Source organism: Vitis riparia, chromosome 18, assembly GCF_004353265.1.
Source record: "Vitis riparia cultivar Riparia Gloire de Montpellier isolate 1030 chromosome 18, EGFV_Vit.rip_1.0, whole genome shotgun sequence".
In the NCBI taxonomy this organism is placed as follows: Eukaryota; Viridiplantae; Streptophyta; class Magnoliopsida; order Vitales; family Vitaceae; genus Vitis; species Vitis riparia.
The window spans coordinates 22,413,652-22,426,962 of NC_048448.1; the positions used below are offsets into that span (position 1 = coordinate 22,413,652).

The 13,311-nt window shown below is 37.5% G+C and overlaps 1 non-coding gene across 1 annotated transcript; it reads right to left on the reverse strand.

Annotated features, from left to right (window-relative positions):
* Window positions 1-8,395: 8,395 nt before the first annotated feature.
* LOC117907999 lies at window positions 8,396-8,503 on the reverse strand. The gene has a single exon (XR_004650119.1). It is a non-coding gene; the product is annotated as a small nucleolar RNA R71 (small nucleolar RNA).
* Window positions 8,504-13,311: the final 4,808 nt, after the last annotated feature.

Consider the following 13,311-nt stretch of genomic DNA (forward strand, 5'->3'; position numbering starts at 1 on the left):
AAATCCGGAACTTTGAGAAATTTGAAAATTTTGGGAACGGAAACTTAAAAAATTAAACCCGAAACTTTGAGAATTTTGGAAATTTTGGGAACGGAAGCTTTAAAAATGTAAATTCGGAACTTTGATAATTTTGGAGATTTTGGGTACAGAAACTTTAAAAAATCAAATCCGGACTTTTCGAAATTGGAAACCTTGGAATTTTAAGAGTTTTGGACTTTTGGAAAATTTGACAGCGGAAACTTAAAGAATTAAATTTGGGAATTTTTGTAATGGAAACTTAAAGAATAAATTCTGAATTTTGGAAACTTGGGAACTTTGGAAATAAAACTTTGAAGATAGTATTTATAATGGAATTTTAGAATTTTGACTTTTGGGAATTTTGGAAAATAAACTTTGAAGATAGTATTTACAATGAAATTTTGAAATTTTGACTTTTGGATTTTGGAAAATAAACTTTGAAAATAGTATTTACAATGAAATTTTGGAAATTTGACTTTTGGGAATTTTGAGAATGGTATTCAAAAATGAAAATTTGGAATTTTGAGAGTTTTGGAATTTAAAAAAATGAAATTTAAAAATGGCATCTTAAAAAAACTCAGTTTTAGAAAATTTAGAAAAGCTATTTTGAATATTGAAACTTAAAGATTAAATAAGTAAAAAAAAAAAATTAAATTCTATTTGAGAATAAAAAAAAAATGAAAAAGAATAAATAAAGTAGATGAGTTAAAGTTTTTTGTTTTTTGTTTTTTTTTTTTCTCTTTTTTAAGTTTGACAGAGGAGCCAAACAATCGGGCTGAAAAGGCTTTTGCATGCTACGCATGGAAGATGGCCATTTTGCCATCGCTGACGAGACTTCCACCTAAAAAATAAACTATCCCGAACCTGGGACTTTTGGCGAAAAAGGTCAAAGGGGGCATCGTCCCTACCACAACAACAAAGCTACCACAACCACTGATGGAGTTGCAACCCAAGTTGGCGTCGGAAAAGCGAGTTACAGCCGTCCCAAAACGTGGTTGAAGCGGGCTGCTGGGACGCGGAAAAAGGCCACCTGGAATAAATAGCTTTTCCCATTTGCTGGCAGCTGAGTTGCACTCCCTCATCAGGTTCTCCACACCAAGGCCGAGCAACTTACTATCCTTTCTGGCTGTGTAGAAGAAATGAGCTTTGGTTGGGGTGGCAACCAAGCCGTGATTGGGAGCTAAGCCAAACCTAGAAACACCCGACGCGCTAGTTGTTTCAAAAATCAGGTCACACGCTTCCCACCCCCAATGACTTAGTCACGTCTCCAACCAAGAAAAAAAGAATGGTGAAACCCATTGCACCAAGTAGTGCAAGTGGCAGCAAGGAGGATCCAAATAGCTGAAATCCTCCATGCAGCAACAGAAACGCCCTCCCACAGGCACTAGTTGCCTGAGGTTCATTGATTCGTCCCCAATTGGTGTTCTACTTTGATTTAGTCCTCAGACGGGAGTTATCAACAAAATTTATAAACCTAATTCACCATACACTAGGGTAGCATAGCTAGCATAGTATAGTGGCTGTAGGATCGTCCATAAGGATGGTTTTTCATATCACACGTGACATTATTTAAAGTACTAAAATGGTGTTTTTTCTTTTATGAGTTAGCTTTAAAAAAAAAAACATAATTTTGGGTTGAAAAAGGTTGGTTTTAAGTTAACCAAAAATAGTTAATAAGATTAATTACAAAGAAAAGGTTTCTTGGAGTTTTAGGTCACTAGGTTCAGGTTCCTTATACAAAAGGGGGGATTCCGGATCTTTTCCTCGCATTGGGGATAATAACATAAAGAATGGTCATCTCCTAAACCAGTGTGTTACAGTTACTTTCCATTAATGGTTTCAAACACTAAAGTCCTTTCATTGTGAATCATCTTTCAATGGCTTGTACCTCTCACCTAGTATTGGCCATTCAAGGTGATCCTAACCTTGGATTACCCTTCAAAAGCTTGCAAGAGATAACTAATGGATCTCCAAGGAGTCCGAAAAGCTTACCAAGTGTTGGCTATTCTAGGTAATCCTACCTTTAAGCCACCTCTTAGAGGCACGCAAGAGATAACTAATGGATCTCATCCAGGGAGTCTGAAAAGCTTACCAAGTGTTAGCCCATGTGATTTTAAGGGATTTTAAGTTAAACATAAAAATAAAAACCATTAACGGGGTAACAACTCTCCTCATTTAAAACAAGGGAAACTCCCACTTTTGTATCTGGATCCCTTACCTAGCTTCCTTCAGTCCAAGAAACTAAAAGCCTAGCCACTCATCATCTAGAAAAACATCATCAGATGTTGTTTGGGTAGAAAGAAAAAAAAAATGAGTAGGCAAGGCAGAGCAACGCTCTGTATATTTCTTACTAAAAGAATTTACAAGTGATCTTGGAATTTCTTCCGAGAGATTACAAGTGTCCTCATGAAGTCCTTCCGAGATTACAAGTGTCCTCAATAAGTCCTTCCGAGATTACAAGTGTCCTCAAGAGGTCTTTCCGAGATTACAAGTGAGATATTTTAAGACATATATAGAGAGATATTTTTAACCCCTCATTTAGATATCCTAAATATCTAAAAATATCTTTAGCTGATTATAAGGAGAGAATAGGTAATTACACAAAATATCTTGAGATAAAAATCTAACGGAGTCAGTGCAAAAATATCTGAAGATTACACAGGAAGATTTCGCAATGCTTGTGAAATTTCGCACAGGGTGTGAAATTGATTTTCCTCAACTTTGGTTTCGCAAGGGATTGTGAAATTCATTTTCCTCAGTTTCGCAAGGCTTGTGAAATTTAGCACAGAATGCGAAATTCATTTTCCAAAGTCTTGCTCTCTGTCCTACAGCTTGTATTCCTTTTGGCATTTCGCAAGCTTGAAAAAATTTCGCACAGCCATGCGAAATTGTTGGATGTTAGATTCATTCTCTAATTCTCTTCCTTGCATACTTGATTGATTTGGAAAAGGTTACGAAGCTCTACAAAACTTGGATTTTTCATGTAATTGAGCTTCAACTTGCTTTGCCATGGACTACACAAAGTTCTCCCTCATTCTTGGCTCGTTTTAATTATCAAAAATCTATCAAAAACACCAAAACTTGCCAAAAAACTGATTAGAAACATTTGTAAGGGTCTTTAATGTGCCAATTGAGTTCAAAGGTAATAAATACTACTCACAAGTGTTTAAAAGAGTTTATAACAAGCTATAAAAGAGCACTTTTTGAGTAGTAATCATTCACTCTCATCTCTAACCCACTCTCACTTAGAAAATCAACCTCTCACTACCGTCGGCAGACAAGGGGGCAACACACTCACATAAATAACAATCGTGATTCACCTTAGAGACTAAACTCAAAGGGCGTTTGCACCGTCTGAAATGACACTCTCAGGTGGCAATATGCAAACCAAAATGTTTTACAACTGGATACACAAGCACATAGAAATACAAAGAAGAGAGGTTATAAAAAACGAAGCAAGAGTGGGGAATCCGTAGATATACTAAACCAAGTCGTGTCTCTTGAGTTATCCACAGGCTGAAGTGCACGTGAATGACAACAAATAGATTTGCCTCAGAAATCAAAAAATGATCTAACGGATATCATATTGAATCCTATAACTGAGACAAATCAAAATAGGTGCAAGATCAACCATGAAATACATTCCAACAAATTCAGATTTTATAAGAATATGTAGCAGTGTCCAAAGCTCGCATTCAGACATCACATTGGTATCCCAGCATGCATAAAAAAAACTTGATGAAACTTATGAAGATGAAAGAACCTAGTAGTTTACAGAGATCATACCTGTGTTCTTCCTTTCCTAGCTCATTCCTTCTGTTTTCTGTGCCTCTTTCCCTGCACAACCTCTCCATGTTTCTTGCTTTCTTTTCCTCTGTCTATTCCCTTGTTTCCTCATTTCCTTCAAACCTCACTTTCTGAAAATGTCTCTCTCTTTGTTCTCTGTTTCATTTTTCTCCACATCTCTCAATCATCTATGTTGTTATATCTCTCTTCTTCTTATATTATCTTTAGAAAACCTTTCCACTCTTTTTCGAAAATATCCTTTTTCTCTTTCCCATGCAGAGTCCCTCGGAAACCTCTCATTTCCTTTTCCTCAGATTTTTCCTACCCCTCTTCATTTCTTTTCTTTCCCGTTAAGACTACTCACTCGACTCCCATTTTCCATACACCCTTCGGAAAACCCCAACTCTCTAATTTTTTTTAAAATTCTTTTTTTCATCTCTTATAATCTGCCATTCCTCTTTTCCAATTATCTTTCTCTGCCCATCAAAGCCTTTTAATTTTCAACAAAAATCCAACACTCCTATCTCCTCTCCCATGCAGTCCACTAGTTCCTCTTTTTTTTTTTTTTTTTTTAATAAACTAAAAGAATAAAAATAATATTAAAAATAAAGGTAAACAAACCTATATAAAAAAAAATGAAAAGTAAAATAAGAAGAGTGTAATAATAATGAACAAACATATAGTAAGTACATACTAATAATAATACTACTAATAATGATACCAATAATTAATAATAATAATAATAATAATAATAACTAATAATACTAGTAATAATAATGATAATAATATAAGATCCCCAATCACCTACAATTTTCTGAAAATAAATAAGTGGATGAATAAATACATAAAATAGGAAAGAAGAAATAAATACCACATGCACGTAACAATAATCTAAATATTAAACTAAAATACAAATGGACATAATTAAACATCGAAAATTCATCTCAAGCAATCCAAATAAATAAATAAAAAATCAAGCTACATACTCACCCAATCTCAAAAACCCATAAATCAAGAAATTAATCTTAGGGAATTAAGCCCAAAAAGAGCATATAAGTGACCTAGGAGTGTACCTAATGGGCCAGGTGCATCTAAATGGGCCTAGGGTGCTAAAGTGGGCCTAAGGTGGTGCCCAATGGGTTACGAGGGAATTATTGTAAAGTATATGTGAAACCAAGGTTTGGTTAATCTTGATTTTGATGATAACAAAACAAGGTTTAGAACTAATGATCATATTTCAAGTGTGATTAGGCAAGACGACTTCCAAAGTGGCAATCCAAAGACAAATCAAGCCAAGGAGAAATCATGAAGAAGAAGACCACCTCAAAGAGAAGAGTTTTTCAAAACCAAAGCTTCTTAAGATCTCTTTGTAAGGTTGTTGGTGCACTAGGACTTTCATGCATTTCATTCTTTATTTATGCACCAAAATCATCCAAGAGTAATATTGTTTTAAATATCTTAAGAATTGGATGATTTCATGTTTTCAACTAAAACCTTGTGTTAAATGATTTTCAAACTTGTGTTAAAAGGTTTTAAGTTGAAAAGAGTTGAGTGTTGAGCCAAAAAAATGGCTTAACCGGTTCAACCGGTCGACCGGTTGTGCTCGTCCGATCGAGGACCGGTTGAGGGAGGCCAAAAAGTTTCTCTCTCTCCCAGTGGCCTTCTCTTCCCGGTCAAGGTTGAACCTCAACCGGTCGAGGACCGGTTGAGGTCCGGTTGAGGCTCAACGGTCACTTTTCCTAACGGCTAGTCAACCGGTCGACCCCTAGCTCGACCGGTTGAACCCCCAATGGCTACTATGACTTTTTTCCTCTATAAAAAGGCTCCAAACTTCATTGTTTCATAAGCTAAACCTTCCCAAATCTTTCTTGATTATATTTGAGCCTTGGAAGAGTATTTTTTTAGTGCACCATTGAATACTACTCAAAAAGTGCTATTTGATAGCTTGTAATTAATCCTTTTAAACACTTTTGAGTAGTAGTTTTTGCCTTTTAACCCAATTAACATGTTAAGGCCCCTTTCAATCAATTCTAATCAAATTGCCTTAAGTTTTGGTGTTTTGATAGCTTTTTTATCACCAAAGCAATATGAGATTGAGGAGAGTTGTTTGGAATCCTTGTCAAAGCAATGGGAAGCTTAGAGGTATGAAGAGCTTTGAAGCACTTTTGTCATAAACAAGTCTGGAATGCAAGGGAAAGCAAAGAGAATCCAGCCATGAAGCATTCTTGATGACAGTCACTGCAGCTACTTTTGGAGTACTTCCTGATGTCCAATTTATGCATACAATATGTCATTTGAAAGCTTAGGAAGTCAACAATCCAATGCTTCAAACCGTGTGCAATTTGGAGCTGAAAAGAGAAAGTTACAACCTTTAGAAGCTGACTGCTCCAAGCTGAAGGAAGGATTCAGAAAAGTGCTGCGGAATCAGCCTTTTGTTGTGAAGTGATTTCGCAACACTTTTGCACAGTGCTATGGATTTCCCCTGAAGCTTCACGCCGCGATAGAAGCCAAACACCACAAGATGGAAGTCAACTTCGCAGAGGTGTTGAATCAGCCTTTTGCTGCAAAGAAATTTCGCAACCCTTCTTATGCACCTGCGAAATTTCGCAGACCTCATTTTTCTCCTGCGAAATGGTGCTTAGTGCTTCCTGATATTTGTAGCCGACACTTGGAGATGTTTTTCATTAGATTTTTGTTGCCTAAATGCCCAAATTGTCCTTGTAAGCCACCAATTCTAGGATTCCTTAGCTTTTAAGTTAGGAATTTGGCTAAAATATCCATGTAATAGCCATCAATGTAATTTTTGGTATAAATATAGCCCGAGGAGTTTGTTCTGAGGGTGTTGAACCTTTTGTAAGTTTGAAAGAAAGTAATATACAGAGCTTGAGCTCTTTCCTACCTTACCTTCTCACTTTGATTGTATTTTTTTACTTACTAAGTTATGCACTCTCTGAAGAGTTTTCCCCAGAGAATGAGTAACTAAACCTTTTAGTTCCTTGGAGTTTAGGTTGCCGGGAAAGGTTCCAAGTGCAAGAATCAGAAGTTTTGTGGTTTCAGCTATGAATGAAGAGAAGGTGTGTCCCATGAATGGTTTCTACGTTTTTAGTTAACTTAAAACGCCTTGGAGTCACCTGGGCCAACACTTGGTAAGGCAAGTGATCTCTAACCATGGAGATGCACTAGTTTACCTCTTGCGAGCCTCTGGTAGGTGACTTAAAGGTAGGATTTTCTAGAATTGCCAACACTTGGTAAGCTTTTGGACTCTAAGGAGACATCCATTAGTTATCTCTTGCGAGCTTGTGAAAGGAAGTCCAAGGTTAAAGATCACCTTGAATGGTAAAGGCTAGTGAGAGGCTCAAACCATTGCAAGTTGCATCAGTGAGAGAATTAAAGTTGAAATCCAATTGAGGGATGCATTTGTGCAGCACCTGTTAGAGAATTGACTTTATGTTAATTCTCTAATATGAGGAATTAAACCAACTGACAGAAGCTATGCTATTGCATGAGGAACCTCCCCTGTATACCTGACTCTCCAAGGAATGCTTTTTTTCTTAAGTAATTTTCATCACTTGCTGTGTTGTTAATCTAAGTCCAAACATTTTTCAACCAAAGTTCTTGTTTTATTTCTTAAGCTAACCTTGAAATGAAACAGCACCAATTCACTTTGAATTGGTATCATTTTTAGTTTGAGTACCCTTCCCAGTGAACGATCCTAGAGCCACTATGCTATAATAGCTTTTTCTTTGCTACCCTAGTTCATGGTGTTGTAGGTTATAAATTTTGTTGATTACTCCCGCCATCAAGGAGCACCAGTTGGACACGAATCAGCTGAGACACCAATTAGGCATGAATCAAATGGCGTCGTTGCCGGGGAAGGTGTCAAGTTATAGTGATACTATTTCAATGTACTTGTGATTTTCATCACAAGTGTGGTAACGTTTCTTTAACCTTACTAACTTTCATTTTTTAGTTTTACTGATTCATAATCTAAATTTAGCTTTTAAATTCAGTTTAGTTTTATTTTGTATTTGTAGCCCTGTTTTCTTTTGTTGTCCTGTATTTTCATCTTAGTTTCAGATAGATACTAGTTTTGTATGCCAAAGTGGATACGAGGCAGTGGAGGAAGGCTTGTTAGAAGTGATACCCCTCATACTAAGGAATTGGAATTGAGCTTGAATATCATGGAAACTACACCTGAAGATCAGCATAGTCACCAAGGTTGTCAAGACAATCTCAATGAATTTAGATCAATGAGGGACCGTATGCATCCACCTCGTATGAGTGCACCGTCATGTATAATACCTCCTACAGAGCAGCTAGTGATCAGACCATATATTGTTCCACTTCTACCAACTTTCCATGGGATGGAAAGTGAGAATCCTTATGCACATATTAAGGAATTTGAAGATGTTTGTAATACATTCCAAGAGGGAGGAGCTTCAATTGATTTAATGAGGCTTAAGTTATTTCCTTTTACTTTAAAGGATAAAGCCAAAATTTGGCTTAATTCTTTAAGGCCAAGGAGTATCCGTACTTGGACTGACTTACAAGCTGAATTCCTTAAGAAATTCTTTCCCACTCATCGAACAAATGGCTTGAAAAGGAAAATTTCAAATTTCTCAGCTAAAGAGAATGAGAAATTCTATGAATGTTGGGAAAGATATATGGAAGCTATTAATGCATGTCCTCACCACGGCTTTGATACTTGGCTATTGGTGAGTTATTTTTATGATGGGATGTCATCCCCAATGAAGCAACTTCTGGAGACAATGTGTGGAGGAGATTTCATGAGCAAAAATCCAGAGGAAGCTATGGATTTCTTGAATTATGTAGCTGAAGTTTCAAGGGGATAGGATGAACCAACCAAAGGAGAAGTGGGAAGGATGAAATCTCAACTTAGTGCTTTCAATGCTAAGGCTGGGATGTATACCTTGAAAGAGGAAAATGATACAAACGCAAAGTTTGCAGCTGTGACAAGAAGATTGGAGGATCTGGAACTGAAAAAGGTACATGAAGTGCAAGCTGTTGCTGAATCACCAGTGCAAGTGAAGCTATGTCCTAATTGTCAATCATATGAACACTTGGTGGAGGAATGCCCTACAATTGCAACTGAAAGGGAAATGTTTGGAGAGCAAGCAAATGTTGTTGGACAATTCAAGCCCAATAACAATGCACCCTATGGAAACACTTACAACTCAAGTTGGAGGAATCATCCAAATTTCTCATGGAAGCCTAGAGCACCTCAGTACCAACAGCCTCAATATCAAGGCTTACAAATTTGAATACAGTGCAAGAAAAGGGAAGATTTCCTTCTCAACCCAACCAAAATCCCAAGGGTGTCCATGAAATGGAAAGCCATGAGGGAGAATCATCACAGATGAAAGATGTCAAAGCCTTGATCACTCTAAGGAGTGGTAAAAAAATTGAGCAGCCACCACCTAAGCCACCTGTTGTTGAGAAAGAGGAAGAGACAATGAAGGGGGAGGAAATAGAAGACAAAAGGGGAGAGATCAGTGAAAAGAAAGAGGACAGTTAGTCAACAATAAATGCAAAACCAGAGAAGGAACTTCTGAAGGAAGAAATGCTGAAAAAATCAACTTCTCCACCTTTTCCTCAAGCATTGCATGGGAAGAAGGGGGTTAGAAATGCAGTTGAAATTCTTGAAGTACTGAGACAAGTTAAAGTCAATATCCCACTGTTGGATATGATCAAGCAAGTTCCAACCTATGCAAAATTCCTAAAGGACTTGTGTACTATCAAAAGAGGATTGACTGTAACTAAGAAAGCCTTCTTGATTGAGCAAGTAAGTGCAATCTTACAGTGTAAGTCTCCTTTGAAGTACAAAGATCCGGGAAGTCCTACCATTTCAGTCATCATTGGAGGAAAGGTAGTGGAGAAAGCTTTATTAGACTTGGGAGCTAGTGTGAATTTGCTTCCATATACTGTCTATAAGCAATTGGGACTTGGTGAGTTGAAGCCAACAGCAATTACTCTATCTCTAGCAGATAGGTCAGTAAAAATTCCCAGGGGAGTAATTGAGGATGTCTTGGTTCAAGTTGATAACTTCTACTATCTAGTGGATTTTATTATTCTTGATACGGATCCTACTGTAAAGGAAGCTAATTTAGTTCCTATCATCTTGGGAAGGCCATTCCTTGCTACCTCAAATGCAATTATCAACTGTAGGAATGGGCTCATGCAACTCACTTTTGGCAATATGACACTTGATCTCAACATTTTTTATATGTCTAAAAAGCAAATCACTCCGGAAGAAGAAGAGGGTCCAGAGGAAGTGTGTATTATTGACACTCTGGTAGAGGAGCACTGCAATCAGAATATGCAAGATAAACTGAATGAAAGTTTTGCGGATTGTGAGGAAGGTTTGTCTGAACCTCCTAATGAGCTTGCTACTTTACAAAATTGGAGGAGGATAGAAGAGATTCTACCTTTGTTCAATGAAGAAGAGGGAGCAGATGCTGAAAAAGAGGTCCCAAAACTTAATTTGAAGCCTCTACCTGCAGAGCTGAAATACACATACCTTGAAGACAATAATAAATGTCCTGTTGTAATATCTTCATCTTTGACCAGTCATCAAGAGAAGTGTCTACTGGAAGTTCTCAAGAGGTGTAAGAAAGTTATAGGATGGTAAATATCTGATTTGAAAGGCATTAGTCCTTTAGTCTGCACGCATCATATATATATGGAGGAGGAAGCTAAGCCCATTCGTCAATTTCAAAGAAGATTGAATCCTCATCTACAAGAGGTTGTGCGAGCTGAAGTGCTGAAGCTACTTCAAGCGGGTATTATCTACCCTATATCTGACAGCTCTTGGGTAAGTCCTACTCAAGTGGTCCCAAAGAAGTCAGGGATTATTGTGGTTCAGAATGAAGAAGGAGAAGAAATCACTACGCGTCTCACTACAGGGTGGAGGGTGTGTATTGATTATAGAAAGTTAAATGCAGTAACTAGGAAAGATCATTTTCCATTGCCATTTATCGATCAGGTGTTAGAGAGAGTCTCTGGCCATCCGTTCTACTGTTTTTTGGATGGATATTCAGGGTATTTTCAGATTGAGATTACTGTGGAAGATCAGGAAAAGACTACTTTTACATGTCCATTTGGAACATATGCTTATAGAAGAATGCCTTTTGGTTTGTGTAATGCACCTGCAACATTCCAAAGGTGTATGTTGAGTATCTTCAATGATATGGTGGAGCGAATTATGGAGGTTTTCATGGATGACATCACCGTATATGGAGGTACATATGAGGAATGCTTAGTCAATTTGGAAACAGTTCTTCACAGATGCATTGAAAAAGACTTGGTGCTCAATTGGGAGAAATGCCATTTTATGGTACGTCAAGGAATTGTCCTTGGTCATATCATCTCTGAAAGGGGCATTGAAGTTAATAAAGCAAAGGTGGAGCTCATTTCCAAATTGCCATCCCCAACAACTGTAAAAGGAGTAAGGCAGTTCCTTGGCCATGCAGGCTTCTATAGGAGGTTTATCAAAGATTTTTCAAAACTTTCAAAACCTCTTTGTGAGCTGTTAGCTAAGGATGCTAAGTTTATATGGGATGAAAGGTGTCAAGATAGCTTTGATCAATTAAAGAAATTTTTGACAACAACTCCAATAGTGAGGGCCCCTAATTGGCAATTACCTTTTGAACTAATGTGTGATGCCAGTGACTTTGCTATAGGAGCTGTGCTTGGTCAAAGAGAAGATGGGAAGCCCTATGTGATCTATTATGCAAGCAAAACACTAAACGAAGCCCAAAGGAATTACACAACTACAGAGAAAGAATTGTTAGCTGTGGTATTTGCCTTGGACAAATTTCGTGCTTATCTGGTAAGGTCTTTCATCATTGTTTTTACTGCCCATTCAGCCTTGAAGTATTTATTGACAAAGCAAGATGCAAAAGCAAGGTTGATAAGATGGATTCTTTTGTTACAAGAATTCGATCTTCAAATCATAGATAAGAAAGGAGTGGAGAATGTGGTAGCTGACCACCTCTCAAGGTTAGCTATAGCACATAATTCTCATGTTTTGCCTATTAATGATGATTTTCTTGAGGAATCACTTATGTTTCGAGTCAAAACTCCTTGGTATGCTCATATTGCTAATTATTTAGTAACTGGTGAAATTCCAAGTGAGTGGAATGCATAGGACAGGAAGCACTTCTTTGCAAAAATTCATGCTTATTATTGGGAAGAGTCTTTCCTTTTTAAATATTGTGCAGATCAGATCATAAGGAAATGTGTGCCTGAGGAAGAGCAACAGGGAATTCTAAACCATTGTCATGAGAATGCATGTGGGGGCCACTTTGCCTCTCAGAAAACAGCTATGAAGGTGTTGCAATCAGGGTTTACTTGGCCATCTCTATTCAAAGATGCCCACATCATGTGTAGAAGTTGTGATAGATGCCAAAGGCTTGGCAAGCTGACAAAAAGGAATCAAATGCCAATGAACCCCATACTAATAGTTGAGCTATTTGATGTATGGGGCATTGACTTCATGGGACTTTTTCCCATGTCTTTTGGTAATTCCTACATCTTGGTGGGGGTGGATTATGTTTCTAAATGGGTTGAGGCAGTCCCCTGTAAACAAAATGATCATAGAGTGGTTCTCAAGTTTCTGAAAGAGAACATTTTTGCAAGATTTGGAGTGCCCAAAGCTATAATCAGTGATGGAGGTTCTCATTTTTGCAACAAGCCTTTTGAAAGTTTGTTAGCCAAGTATGGAGTGAAGCATAAGGTAGCTACACCTTATCATCCACAGACTTCCGGGCAAGTTAAGCTAGCAAATAGGGAGATAAAGAACATACTGATGAAAGTGGTGAGTACAAACAGGAAAGATTGGTCTGTTAAGCTTCATGACTCATTGTGGGCATATAGAACAACTTATAAAACCATTCTTGGTATGTCCCCCTATCGTCTTGTCTATGGTAAAGCATGTCATCTCCCTGTGGAAGTTGAATACAAAGCTTGGTGGGCAATCAAAAAGCTGAATATGGACTTGATCAGGGCCGGGGCAAAGAGGAGCTTAGACCTTAATGAGATGGAGGAATTAAGAAATGATACTTACATCAATTCCAAAGTTGCAAAACAGAGGATAAAGAGGTGGCATGATCAACTAATTTCCAACAAGGAATTTCAGAAAGGCCAAAGAGTTTTACTCTATGACGCAAGACTCCATATCTTTACTGGAAAGCTCAAGTCTAGGTGGATCGGTCCATTCATTATCCATCAAGTACTTAACCATGGGGTGGTGGAATTATTGAATTCCAATGGCAATGACACTTTTAAAGTCAATGGATATCGTCTCAAGCCATTCATGGAGCCGTTCAAACTAGACAAGGAGGAGATCAACCTCCTTGAGCCTCAAAAAGCCTGAGCAAAGAAGGGTTTGATGGACTTGGTTTACCAAAGTCCAAAATTTTTGTAAATTTTGTAAATTTTAAAGTTTTATTTCTACTTTTGATCTTAGTTTTTTATCTTAAATTGTGT